Below are 13,688 nucleotides of genomic sequence, written 5' to 3'. Positions count from 1 at the left end.
AAAAATTGGTCAATTGCATGGTTAGTCATAAAATCCTGCATAAAACTTGTGGATCACTGAATATGATATGTTTGATTCCTTGCAATAGTTTTGCAATATAGAGATGATAATATGTGGGAGGTACTAGTGGATGATCGTGTTTAGTAAGATATTGGTGTTAAGGTTTGTGATTCCCGAAGCATGCATGTATAGTCTCCCGTTATGCTGGGAAGTTGGAGCACAATTTATCCTTGATTGTCTATCTTTGTGTGAAGGTCGGGGGCGCACGATAGTTAACTCCTACCAACCTCCCCTCCTAGGGGCATGCGTAGTAGTACTTTGCTTCGAGGGCTAATAAAATTTTGCAATAAGTATATGATTTCTTTATGACTAGTGTGAGTCCATGGATTATACACACTCTTACCTTTTCGCAATTTGCTAGCCTCTACGGTACCGTGCATTGCCCTTTCTCACCTTCAACTCGAGACGTGGTGCAAACTTTGCCGGTGCATCCAAACCCCGTGATACGATACGCTCTATCACACATAAGCCTTATTATATCTTCCTCAAAACAGTCACCATACATACCTATTATGGCCTTTCCATAGCCATTCCGAGATATATTGTCATGCAACTTCCACCGCTTTCGTTTGACTTGAGCATTCATTGTCATATTGCTTTGCATGATCATATATCTGACATTGTTTTTGTGGCTCAGCCATCGTTAATCATTTTTATACATGTTATGCTAGATCATTGCACATCCTGGTACACTGCCAGAGGCATTCATATAGAGTCATACTTTGTTCTAGATATCGAGTTGTAATATTGAGTTATAAGTAAATAGAAGTGTGATGATCATCAATTTTCATTATTAGAGCATTGTCCCAGTAAGGAATGGATGATGGAGACTATGATTCCCCCACAAGTCGGGATGAGACTCCGGACCAAAAGAAAAAAAAAGAAAAGAAAAAAAGAAGAAAAAAAGAAAAGAAGGAAGAGAAGGGCATGCTAGTTCCACACTTGTGCTTCAAAGTAGCACCATGTTTTTCATATAGAGAGTCTCATATTTTGTCACTTTCATATACTAGTGGGATTTTTTCTGATTAGAGTTTGATGCATACCCACTTAGTTTCATATTGAGCTTTCATACACTTATAGTTCTTAGTGCATCCGTTGCATGGCAATCCCTACTCCTCGCATTGATATCAATTGATGGGCATCTCCATATCCTGTTGGTTAGCCACGTCGATGTGAGACTTTCTTACCTTTTTGTCTTCTCTATATTTACCCCTATCATCATACTCTATTCCACCCATAGTGCTATATCCATGGCTTGCACTCATGTATTGCATGAGGGTTGAAAAAGTTGAAGCGCGTTAAAAAGTATGAACCAATTGCTTGGCTGACACCGGGGTAGTACATGATTTATACTTTGTGTTAAGAAGACAGAGCATGACAAGGCTATATGATTTTGTAGGGATAACGTTCTTTAGCATTGATATTTTGAAAGAGATGATTGTTTGTTGGGATGCCCGAGTATTGATGTCTTTATGTCAAACTATAGACTGTTGCTTTAAATCACTCGTGTCTTAAAATTCATGCCATGATTAGATATATGATCAAGATTATGCTAGGTAGTATTCCACATCAAAAATTATCTTTTTTATCATTTACCTACTCGAGGACGAGCACGAATTAAGCTTGGGGATGCTGATACGTCTCCATTGTATCTATAATTTTGATTGTTTCATGCCAATATTATACAACTTTCACGTACTTTTGGCAGCATTTTATATGATTTATTTGGACTAACCTATTGATCCAGTGCCCATTGCCAGTTCCTGTTTTTTGCATATTTTTTGTTTCGCAAAAAATCCATATCAAACGAAGTCCAAATGCAATAAAATTTTATGAAGAATTATTTTGGAATATTTGTGATTTTTGGGAGTTGGAATCATCAGAAAAGGGGGCCCACAGTGACCACAACCCACCAGGGCGTGCCTGGGGGCCTAGGCGTCCCCAGGTATCTTATTTCCACCTCGTACGTCGGTTGGATCTCTATTCAGGCATAAGGAAGCTTATATCTGGAGAAAATCGTGTTAAAATTTCAGCGCAATCGGAGTTACGGATCTCCTGGAATATAAGAAACGGTTTTGGCTATATTTGGGGAACACGAAATAGAAGAGAACAAAGAGGGGGATCCAATCTCGGAGGGGCTCCCGCCCCTCCGCTTCCATGGAGGCCATGGACCAGAGGGGGAACTCTCCTCCCATCTAGGGGGGAGGCCAAGGAAGAGAAGGAGGAGGGGGGCTCTCTCCCCTCTCTCCCAGTGGCGCCGGAGTGTCGTCAGGGCTAGGATCATGACGGCGATCTACATCAAAAATCTTGCTACCATCAACACCAACACTCTCCCCCTCTATGCGGCGGTGTAACACCCCTTCTCCCCGCCGTAATCTCTACTTAAACATGGCGCTCAACTCCATATGTTATTTCCCAATGATATTTGGCTATCCTATGATGTTTGAGTAGATCCGTTTTGTCCGATAGGTTAATCGTGATCTTGGTTGGTATGATTGTATATTTTATTTATGGTGTTGTCCTATGGTTCCCTCCCTCTCGCGCATAGGAGAGGGATCCCCACTATAGGATGTTGCAATACATTCATGATTCGCTTATGTGGGTTGCAAGAGTGGCAGAAGCTTAAACCTGAGTAGGTGGGTTGTTGCGTATGGGATAAAGAGGACTTGATACTTAATACTATGGTTGGGTTTCACGACCTTAATGATCTTTAGTAGTTGTGTATGCTTGCTAGAGTTCCAGTCATAAGTGCATATGATCCCAGTAGAGAAAGTATGTTAGCTCATGCCTCTCCCTCATATGGAATTACAAGAATGATTACTGGTACTTGTTATCGATTGCCTAGGGACAAATGAATTTCTTGTTGACAAAAGCTATCAACTTTTATTACCTTGCAATTTATTCGTAGTTTTATTATCGCAAAGTACTCATAGTTTTATTCTTCCAAAATAGTTTCATACTTGTTTTAGGTAAAGAAAACGTCAAGTGTCCGTAGAGTTGTATCGGTGGTCGATAGAACTTGAGGGAATATTTGTTCTGCCTTTAGCTCCTCGTTGGGTTCGACACTCTTATTTATCAAGAAGGCTACAAATGATCCCCTATACTTGTGGGTTATCACGACACCGCAAGATTGAATCCACTACTAAGCACCTCTTCGGATGAAGATAAATTAATCTAGTTGGCCAAACCAAACGGATAGATCGGAGAGAAATACAAATCTATAATAATCATGCATAATAAATTTCAAAAAAGTCTCAATTACTTTCCATGAATAATCTGACCATAAACCCACAATTCATCGGATCCCAACAAACACACCGCAAAAGAAGATTACATCAGATAGAACTCCAAGAAGATCGAGGAGAACATTGTATTGAAGATCAAAGAGAGAGAAGAAGCCATCTAGCTACTAGCTATGGACCCGTAGGTCTATGGTGAACTACTCACACATCATCGGCAGGGCAGCACTGTCGATGTAGAAGCCCCCCGTGATCGATTCCCCCTCCGGCAGAGTACCGTCAAAGGCCTCCAGATGGGATCGCAGAAGAATAGAGACCTGAGGCAGCAAAAAATTGTTTTGGGTGGCTCTCTGGGGGTTTCCCAATATTTGAGAATTTATAGAAGTGGAATTAGGTCAGACGGAGCCATGTGGGGCCCACAAGGTAACATGGCACACCTACCCTAGAAGGCGCTCCCTGTTGCATTGTCGTCTCCTCGTTTGTCATCTGGTCTCCTCCCGAAGCTTCTAGGGTTTCTTTTATCCAAAAAAATCATCAAAAAGTTTCGTAGCTTTTCTACTCCATTTGGTACTGATTTTCTCAAAAAACAAAAACAAGCAGAAAACAACAACTAGCAGTAGGCACTGGGCTAATAGGTTAGTCCCCAAAATGATATAAGATTGCATAATAAAGCATATAAAGTATCCAAGATTGATAATATAATAGCATGAGACAATACAAAATTATAGATATGTTGGAGACGTATCAGATGCTTTTTGCTTCGAGCTCAGAACAATTCTGCTTGAACTTCAATATAACCAAGTGTTTCCATTGTGAGGTCTAACCTTCACCCGTCTTACACCTCACAATCCGTTTGTACTCATGTGGACATGATGTACTTCGAAAAGCTACGTGTTGTAGACGGTTGCTGCACTGGAAGAGCACCAACAACTTGATATTTTCTATGAGAATCACCCTAATAAAAATGACTATTGCGCAATAAAAAGGGTGCAATCAAAAAAGGATAAACATCAGAGACAGTTCATAAAATCATGATGTGGTATATCCCTTGGCGCCAGAATGTCTTCATGATCCGTAAAGGTCTTCGTGAAGGTACTTTGAGGTGTTGTCGTGGCCACCACCATGATCTCTTGCGCCTGGTGAAGCCACCTTGCTCCTGGGTCCTCCGTAGCACGTCCTTCACTCCCGTCAATAAAATAAAATAATGAGGTTTGACACGCACATCATTAGAGTGACAATCCTTTGACTCCAGCCATAATGTCGTACTGTGATGCGCAGGTCACTTAACGCTAAATCATATAACCATCTCATACATAAAATCATTATCATGACGAAGGCTATATCACAACACATGCATCCTGCAAAACCAAGTTAGATGTCCTCTAATCAGGATGGAAAATTTTAATTACGTGGCTTCTAGGGTTTTCGGACAACTCTAGCTACCTACATCCACCATTACGGCGATAATTCTTGTTGCTAGATTATCTTTCGGGGTGTGTGAGGGAATATACTTAATTAAAAATATTTAGCCCCACACTAAACTTCGTCAATACGTGTGACCCCCTAGAAGATCGAACATCTTCATTGCCCTATCGTGTTTGCGACAGTTCACTATTCTTGACTATGATAAATCTAAAGAACTATTAGCATATCGTTGACAGACAGAGCCAATCGATTGTTAGAACTTTGTACAAAGCTACATCATGTCGTCAATGAACTGAACCGAATCAACACTTGAGGGAAGCAAAACAAGAACACCAAACTCACACATTCATATGTGATCTAGATTGAAACGTGCATCTACTCATAGAACCTCTCAGGATGCCACTATTGGGAAACGTAATAGAAAACAAAAAAATCATCCTACAAACATGGTCCAGGATCACTATGAAGATGCACAAGGGGTTTGATCAGATTGCTACCAACTCTGAGTTGAAGTGAAAGAAGAGTTGATGAAGACCGTTCTTGAAGTCCCTCGAAGCTTCCACGACAATCCCTCAAACCATCCACGATGATCCCTCGAACAAAAGACCGAAAGCACGATCTCCCTATAATTTGCAAGCGTACATGCTTCACGGTCTGGGGTCGCTCCGTCCAGAGCTAATCATCACTGGTGAGTTATTGGGAGACGATTAGAGCCACACGAAGCATCTAATTATGAGAATTAGAGAAAAATAGAGCTCTAATTGGATCAACTAGACCGAAAACTAGAGAACTAGAGGAGGCTCCAAAACTTGTGTCTCAAAAGGGCCAAAACCTCTAGTATATATACGTGTAGGGGAGAGGGGAGGGGTGGCCAACTTGGGAAGGGGTTTCCTCTCCTTGCGCTGGCCTAGTGGCTGGTGGAGTTCTACCCCACCTCCCCAATTTGGCCTCCCCTTTGGGCGCCTCCACTAATGGACCTTAGGGCCCATTAACTCTCCCATAATAGGTCTTTTCTTATTTTCTTTAGACCACTGATTATAAATAAATTCCAGGGGCCTCCTAATCATATTAGATCCCTTTATAATTTATATTAAAGTCCTCATAAACAATTTCCACCCATAAATCAATTCTCGGTATTACCCTGTAAACCCCGAAACCCTTCCGGTAATTCCAAAACGCTTCTAGTTTCTCCCGAAACTATTTCTAATATTAATGAAACTATTTTACAAATATTTTCTCATAACTCTTGCTTCACTAACACTCATCGTGATTCCCTTAAGCTTGTGACCCTGTAGATTTGGTAAAACATAGACATGAACAAAATCCCTTTTGTTCAATGCCCGATAGCGGAACCATGGACATCCATATCAATCCATATGAATACACGAATGAAATTCGAGTGAACCTTTCGTTATCATGTGGTATTCCCTTTGCTTCATAATACTTTACAAAATCCGAGGTGAGATATGGTGGTATCCTCTTGAGTCATTCTCATGCTCACTATATCGGTCTCCTTGTTACCGGTTTTGTTCTTCTTTCTCGTTGACATGCATGCTCGGGCATCCCTGTGACCTAGTCACCTATGTTTGGACAGAAGATGATGGATGCCGTCACACTAAAAGGGCCCAAAGAATGTCTCTCCATCGTCGGAAGAGCAAACCCCACTCTTGAGCTATCTAGCCTCTTGTCAAACTTTCCGATGAACATATAAGTTGTCATTATGATCACAATGTTATAGATGATGTTTGAGCAACCCCATAGTCCATTACGATAACAAGTGACTATGATACTCTCATGGTCTAAGGAACTAAAGCATACATTAACTATCTGTGTTATAACGATTGATTTGTGACGAGAACATCTTAAAGTATAACAAACAAGTTGGGTCAACTCAATATGATCGTTTTCAAACGTCATATTCTCAAAGTTGTTTTGGGACTATCGTTACACTTAACAATATCCCAAGATCCGGAAAACATGATCGCAAACAACACTTGAGCTAGCCTTAGAGGCGAGACTAGGAATAGGGTTTTACTGTTTATTCCACACGTGCTTATGAGTTTTCCACTGAATCGCATATTCCAGGGTCATAGCAGTTATAACATAGAATATAAAATTTTAATTATAAACATGAAAATATAATAATATAATATTATTGCCTCCAGGGCATATTTCCAACAGATGTGTCAGGTGATAAAAATAAGAATAAATCTGGAAGATGAATATATCACTTAAGAATACAATCTTTGCGTGGTATCTTCATCAAGGAGTCATTCTTACGAAAGACAACCTTATTAAAGGAAATGACATGGGAGTACGCAATGTGTTTTTTGTCATCATAATGAAACAATAAGATATTTGTTCTTCCAATGTAAATTAGCTCGTTCTATATGGTCAATCATCGAACTAGCTTCTGGTTTGTATCATCCACATAGTCTTGCTAACATTTTGGCAACTGGTTACATAAGATTGATCACATGCTCAGAATTCTTATCTGGGTGGGGACGCTTACTGTTATTTGGTCGCTTTGACTGTGTAGAAATGATAAGATATTTAACAATAAAAGCACTGCTCTTATGCAGGTTAGCTACATGTGTACCAGTATGCTCTATGTATGGTCATCTCTACAACGTGTGGAGAATCAAGACCTATTTACGAAGGTGTGTACACGCTTGAAGAATACGACGAGGGATACTTTTACCCAACATGGATGATTAGCATGATCTCAGGACTGGCCCTCGTACAACTTAGGCATCATACAAATCATGATTTCTTGTATTTCGTCTTCATTTTTGTCTTTTAGCTTGGACTTGGTTTGGCTTTCTGCATCTCAGTCATATAGAAGCCGGGTGTAATAATTAAACCTTCAAGTAATAAAGCACCCTTTATCGGAAAAGATGGGAGGCAACCATCTAGAATTTAGAAACTACAAAAATTGCTAAAGATTCTCGAAAAAAATTGCTAGAGATTAGCACAATATTGACTATGTTGGTCCTAATTTAAGATTATACTCCCTCCGTTCGAAAATACTTGTCAGAGAAATGGATGTATCTAGACATATTTCAGTCTTAGATACATCAATTTTGATCCATTTCTCCGACAAGTATTTCTGGACGGAGGGAGTAATATTTAAAGATTTTGTCGAAAAATTTCAGAACATACCCATTGATGAAAAACATAAAAACTACCAAAACTAAGGAACAACAAAAACTCCTCTGTGTCCAAATAGGTAGCCACCACTAACATATTTCTCTCAACATGCATGCATAGCATTTTCTATTCGCCGCTTATAGCGCCTCTTAAAGGGCATTTGCGATAGCTGGGTCGGCTCATTTACGACGAACCATTGTTCGTCTTCTGCGTAGCTTCTTTGAGAAGCTTCTAGATGCTTCCAAACCATTTATTATTATTTTTTGTCCGCTTTTCGCCTTTTCTTTTTTCTCTTTTTTGTTTTTCGTAAAAAATTCTTCAGATTGCTGAACTTTTTTGAAATTGTGAAAAAAAGTTCATTTCTGCAAACTTTGTAAATTAATGGACTTTTTACCATTTCGCAAACTTTTTTTAAAATTTGAAAATTTCTTTTGAATTTGTGAACCTTTTCAACTATTCATGAACTTATTTTGAATTCATGAACTTTTTCGTATTTGCAAACTTTTTTGAATATGCAAACTATTCCATGTTCCTGGATTTTTTTTCAAATTCATGAACCTTTTTAGACTTTTGCGAGCTTTTTTTAATTTGTGGACTTTTTCTAATTTGCTCGAATTCATGAACAATTTTAATTTCCGTGAATATTTTTTGAATGCCTGCAGATTTTTTTTAATTTTTGCTATATTTTCCGAATTATAAACTTTTTTTTAATCCTATTGACTTTTTGGGAAAAACTCAATGGTCAACGGTTGACCGGTCTGGTCGACCGGTCAAACCAGCAGGAGAGGTCGAATGTGCAAGCCAGTGCCTATCAAGCGATCGAGCGAAGCTAGCGGACGCGCTTTAAATCGGATGGCCCAACTGAGAATCTCGTGAGCGCCTGCTGGCAATTTGGGCATTAGGCGGAGAACAGGAGCTCTCTACAAGTATGTCAACTCAATATCTTGCATACATGGAAAAAGGCACACCCTCAACATGCAACCGTGCATAGAAAAAAAACCCACTTCAACATGCAAACATGCATGTAAATTTTTATTCTACTATGGTATATATATTTAATAAATGTTTTATAACACAATAAATAATATGTATTTTTGCTATTATCCAAATATTGATGTTCGATACAACCAAATCTCACTAAAAATTTATTGGGAAACGTTCCTGCAACGACGTGCGGGATATCATCTAGTAAAGAAAAGAAAAGGGACGATTTGTTGTATGGGGTGTACGTTAGTTGTATCGTGATCAAACCTCGTGTCTCGTTATAGAAATGGCAGCCCACGTTTCTGCTTGATAGCAAGGTGCTTGTGCTAACTTTAGCAATCTTGAAGATCTGTTGTCTACTCTTCAGCAACCGGTTGCATGACACATGAGTGTTTTTTTTTTGCGGGAAACTATGAGCTTTATTCAAGAACAATGGCACCAACACGATCAGCCATCACGCTAGTAATGAGGAAGCCGGGCGGGAAGTCCATCCAACAGTCGGTTACCCCAAGTGTGCTTGCATGTTTCGCACACAAGTGGGCCGGCAAGTTGGCATTTCTTATTACATGTTGAATATCAAAGGAAAGAAAGGATAAGGCTAGCTCGTCAATTTTTAAAAGTAGCGGCGCTACAATAGAGCGCGAAAAGCGTCGCGAGTGCCATAGTTGTACCATCTCCAAACAATCTGTTTCCATGGCCACTCGCGAGAACCCCCGGAGCTTTGCAAATATTACCCCATCTCACAACGCCAACGCTTCTGCAATAAGAGGATCTGTATCATCGGGGTAAGGCTTACTCCAGGCAGCAACAAATGAAGAAGGAGATCTAGCTAAACCTCCTATTCCACTCTTGTGCTCAATCACTGAAACACTAGCATCCGTATTGATTTTTACCCAGTCAACTTCAGGCGGTCTCCATCCATACCCAGGCAGTGTCTTAGTCTGCTCCAATGGTAGTTCTAATAGAACCAGTGTTTCTCTTATACGCTTCATGGATTGGACCGGGTCCATATTCACTCTATCATGTGTTATGTTGTTATGTGATGTCCAGATCGCCCACATGACAGTAACTATTTTAGCCCTGTCCGCCTCAGTAAGACGTGGATCATAAAGGATATCCTTGCACCACGTATAAGGTTGTAGCTCCGGCAACTTGAGGTGCAGCCAGCTTCTCGCTTCTGCCCAAAAGCTTTGCGCATGAGAGCACTTAATCAATGCATGAAGCATATCTTCATCCATACCTTTGCAGACCTTGCATCGCGCTAAGGTTGCTATATGCCTGTGTTGTAGTGTTGTCTCCACCGGTAGTATGCCCCGAAGGACTCGCCACCAGAATACACGGACCTTGGGGAGCACTTTTAGTTTCCATAGTCGTGTCCACAACTGCTTATTGTTCTCTGAAGATTCTGTAATCATCCCTTCCTCTAGAGCTAATTGCTCGTTACGAGTCATTAGAGCACGATACACGGATTTTACAGTGTAGGAACCCGACCTCTCATGAGCCCAAGCCCAAAAATCATCACCACCACCTTGTCTGAGCGGAATATTGAGAATTGCATCAGCGTCTGGGGGTATGAAGTTATTCCTGACTAGATCAGCTTTCCAGGACCAGCTCTCATTGTCAATCAAATCTGCCACTGTGTAGAGTGCAGCAGAACCAATCTGCTCTGTTGGTCGAAGTGATAATCTCCCTGGCAGCCATCTATCTTCCCAGATTCTTACGGAGGAACCGTCCCCGATCCTCCTCAATAGCCCAGTCTCCAATGCTCCTCTCCCAGCAACTATCGCCCGCCAGGTAGCTGAAGAGTTGCGCGGAACAGTAGCATGCATAAAATCAGTCGTCGGGAAATATCGTCCTTTTAGCACTCTGGAACATAGACCATGCGGGTTTGTAATCAGCCGCCATCCCTGTTTTCCCAACAACGCAACATTGAAGCATTCCAAATCTCGAAACCCCATTCCTCCTCTTATTTTTGGAAGCGACAGAGACTTCCAATCTATCCAGTGCATGGAATTTTGGTCAATCGAGCTACTCCACCAGAACTTTGCCATCGGTGAGGAGATGTTCTTATACACCTTTTTTGTGAGCTTGAAGCAACCCATAGTGTATGTAGGGACTGCCTGAGCTTTTGACTTGATTAATATCTCCCTCGCCGCACAAGACACCAAACGTTCTGTACCACCATTCAATTGTGACCTCACTCTTTCACCAATGAAGTCAAAGGTGCCAGATGTAATTTGTCCAACTGCAGTGGGAAGACCCAGATATCTTTCATTGAATGCCTCTACCCCAATGCCTGTGGCACCTTTCAGCATAACTCTCACCGGATGTGGTGTGTTTGGACTGAAAAAAATAGAGCTCTTGTCTCTGTTCACGCATTGGCCCGAACACTCGCCATATACCTCAAGATGTTATTCAACCTCGTCGCACTCTCCAGTTTTGCTTGCATAAAGATAAGGCTGTCGTCCGCAAACAGTAGATGGTTAATCCACGGTGACTGGGTGCATACTCGGATTCCCTTGTCCGTATGGACTCCACCAAAGTTGTTCAACAGGGTTGTGAAGCCTTCCGCGCATAGAAGGAAAAGGTACAGTGAAACGGGATCTCCTTGCCTGAAACCTCTAGATGGGGTAAAAAAAGGCAGTAACTCACCATTCACCCGTACTGCAAACCGAACCGACAAAACACATTTCATAATCAGTCGGATAAATATTGAGCTGAATCCCAATTTAGTCATGATAGCTTCTTGATAATGCCATTCAACACGGTCATATGCTTTCATCATGTCTAATTTGACTGCACAAACCAAATTCTTTCCTTTCTTTCTTTTCTTCATTGCGTGAACACTTTCATGTGCAATAAGAACATTATCCGTGATGAGGCGCCCGGGCACAAACGCACTTTGCTCCTCACCTATTATTTCATGGAGAAAATCCCTCATCCTATTGACAATGCATTTGGAAGCGATTTTGTACAGAACCGGACAAAGGGAAATCGGTCTATACTGACTTATCTTCTGCGGGTGGCGTACCTTAGGGATTAATGTTATTGTCGTATCGTTCATGCCTGCAGGTAGATCACCCCCATTCAGAAAATCCAACACCGCCGGGACTATATCATCTTTCAATAATGACCAGTGTCTCTGAAAAAATCCCGCGGTAAAACCAACCACACCCGGCGCCTTGGAAGGAGCCATCTGAAACAAAGCAGTTCGCACCTCCTTCTCCGTGAACGGCATATCAAGATGTTCGTTCATTGGAGCGGTCACTCGAGTTGGAACCCAATTCATCAGTTCGTCAAGCGGTTTAAACCCTTGGGATGCGTACAGAGTTTGAAAGAACTGCTGTACTTCAACATGATCATCCTCCCGTGTTTGACAAACTGACCCATTTGCACGCTCAAGCCTTTCAATCTTATTTATTCTCCTTCGTTGCGCTGCTTGTGCATGAAAAAAATTTGTATTTCGATCACCCTCGCGTAGGTACGGCACTCTAGACCGTTGCCGCATCCATATTTCTTCCTGATGAATTGCTTCTCTAAGCTTTTTGACTGTAGCCTTTTCTTCATCAGTGGGGCCTCTCCCAGCCGCTCTGCTCCTTAGACGGTTCAATTTATCCCATAGCTTCCTGACTGTAGCTGTCAAACTGCCAAACTCCCGTGCGCCCCATGCAGATAATGAGCTTTGCATGTCATTGAGCGCACCAAGTATTCCTGCCAGCCCTTGCTGACCCGCCCCCTTTTGCCAATTAGTCATGACAATACTATCATAATCTGCATGTGTCTGCCACACATCCTCGTAGCGAAATTGTTTCGCTCCTTGTCTTCGCCCCCCCCCCCCCCCCCGCGACAACATGTTCCCGCAGCTGTACCAGCACAAAGCAGTGGTCAGACTCCGTAGTACTAATGTGCCGAACTATGGTATGGCCAAAACGGTTGATGAACTCCGAATTTCCAAATGCTCTATCCAGCCGAGCTTTGACATTGTCATCTCCTGCTTGGCCATTGTCCCATGTATACTCCATTCCAGTCCACCCTAGGTCCTGGAACAAGCACTCATCAATTACGTCTCAGAACGCCTCATCTGCCACTCCGGACGGGCAGCTCGTGAAAAATGCTCCGATGCAAATAAAGTTTCATTAAAGTCACCAATACATAACCATGCTGGGTGCTAGATGGAAAATAAGGTTCGAAGAAATCTCCAGCTATGGTGTCTATCTGATGCTCGTGGGGCTCCATAGAATCCCGTGAGTCTCCATTTTTCAGAGATGTGATCACTTTTCTACACCAATACATCTATATGGCCAGAACTATAGTTTTGAAGTTCAACCTGCACTTCGGCTGACCAAAACAAACCAATACCTCCACTTAGACCATCACTGTCTACTGCGAAACAGCCTACAAAACCAAGTTGATTCTTTAGGTTTTCCACTCTATTAGCTGCAATCTTTGTCTCCATTACAAACAGAAGACAGGGCCCTTCTTGCTTCACTACATTGCGAAGCTCACGAACTGCCGCTGGGTTCCCAAGCCCACGACAGTTCCAGCTAAGGCAATTCATGGCAACTGGCAGGGCTCACTACAGCCTCTGCCGATGTCCCGGAGTTAACCGGAGTAGGTTTCTTTTTCTTTGGCGACCTCTCGCCATCCTCACCTTTCTCAGAGGAGTCGGTCGGGTCCTCAGCAGTCCCCTGTTTGCCTCCCCCTTGGTTATGTGGCTCGTTCATCAGCAAGGGCATAATCCTCCTGTACTCCTTTTTATTCCTCGGCGGCCCCCCTTTCCCTTTGTTTTGATTCATATTCTTTGCTGGGGAAGTAACCTCAGTTTTCTCA

This window comes from Triticum aestivum, chromosome 5B (genome assembly GCF_018294505.1).
Source record: "Triticum aestivum cultivar Chinese Spring chromosome 5B, IWGSC CS RefSeq v2.1, whole genome shotgun sequence".
Taxonomy (NCBI): domain Eukaryota; kingdom Viridiplantae; phylum Streptophyta; class Magnoliopsida; order Poales; family Poaceae; genus Triticum; species Triticum aestivum.
This window is presented reverse-complemented; position numbering follows the sequence as displayed.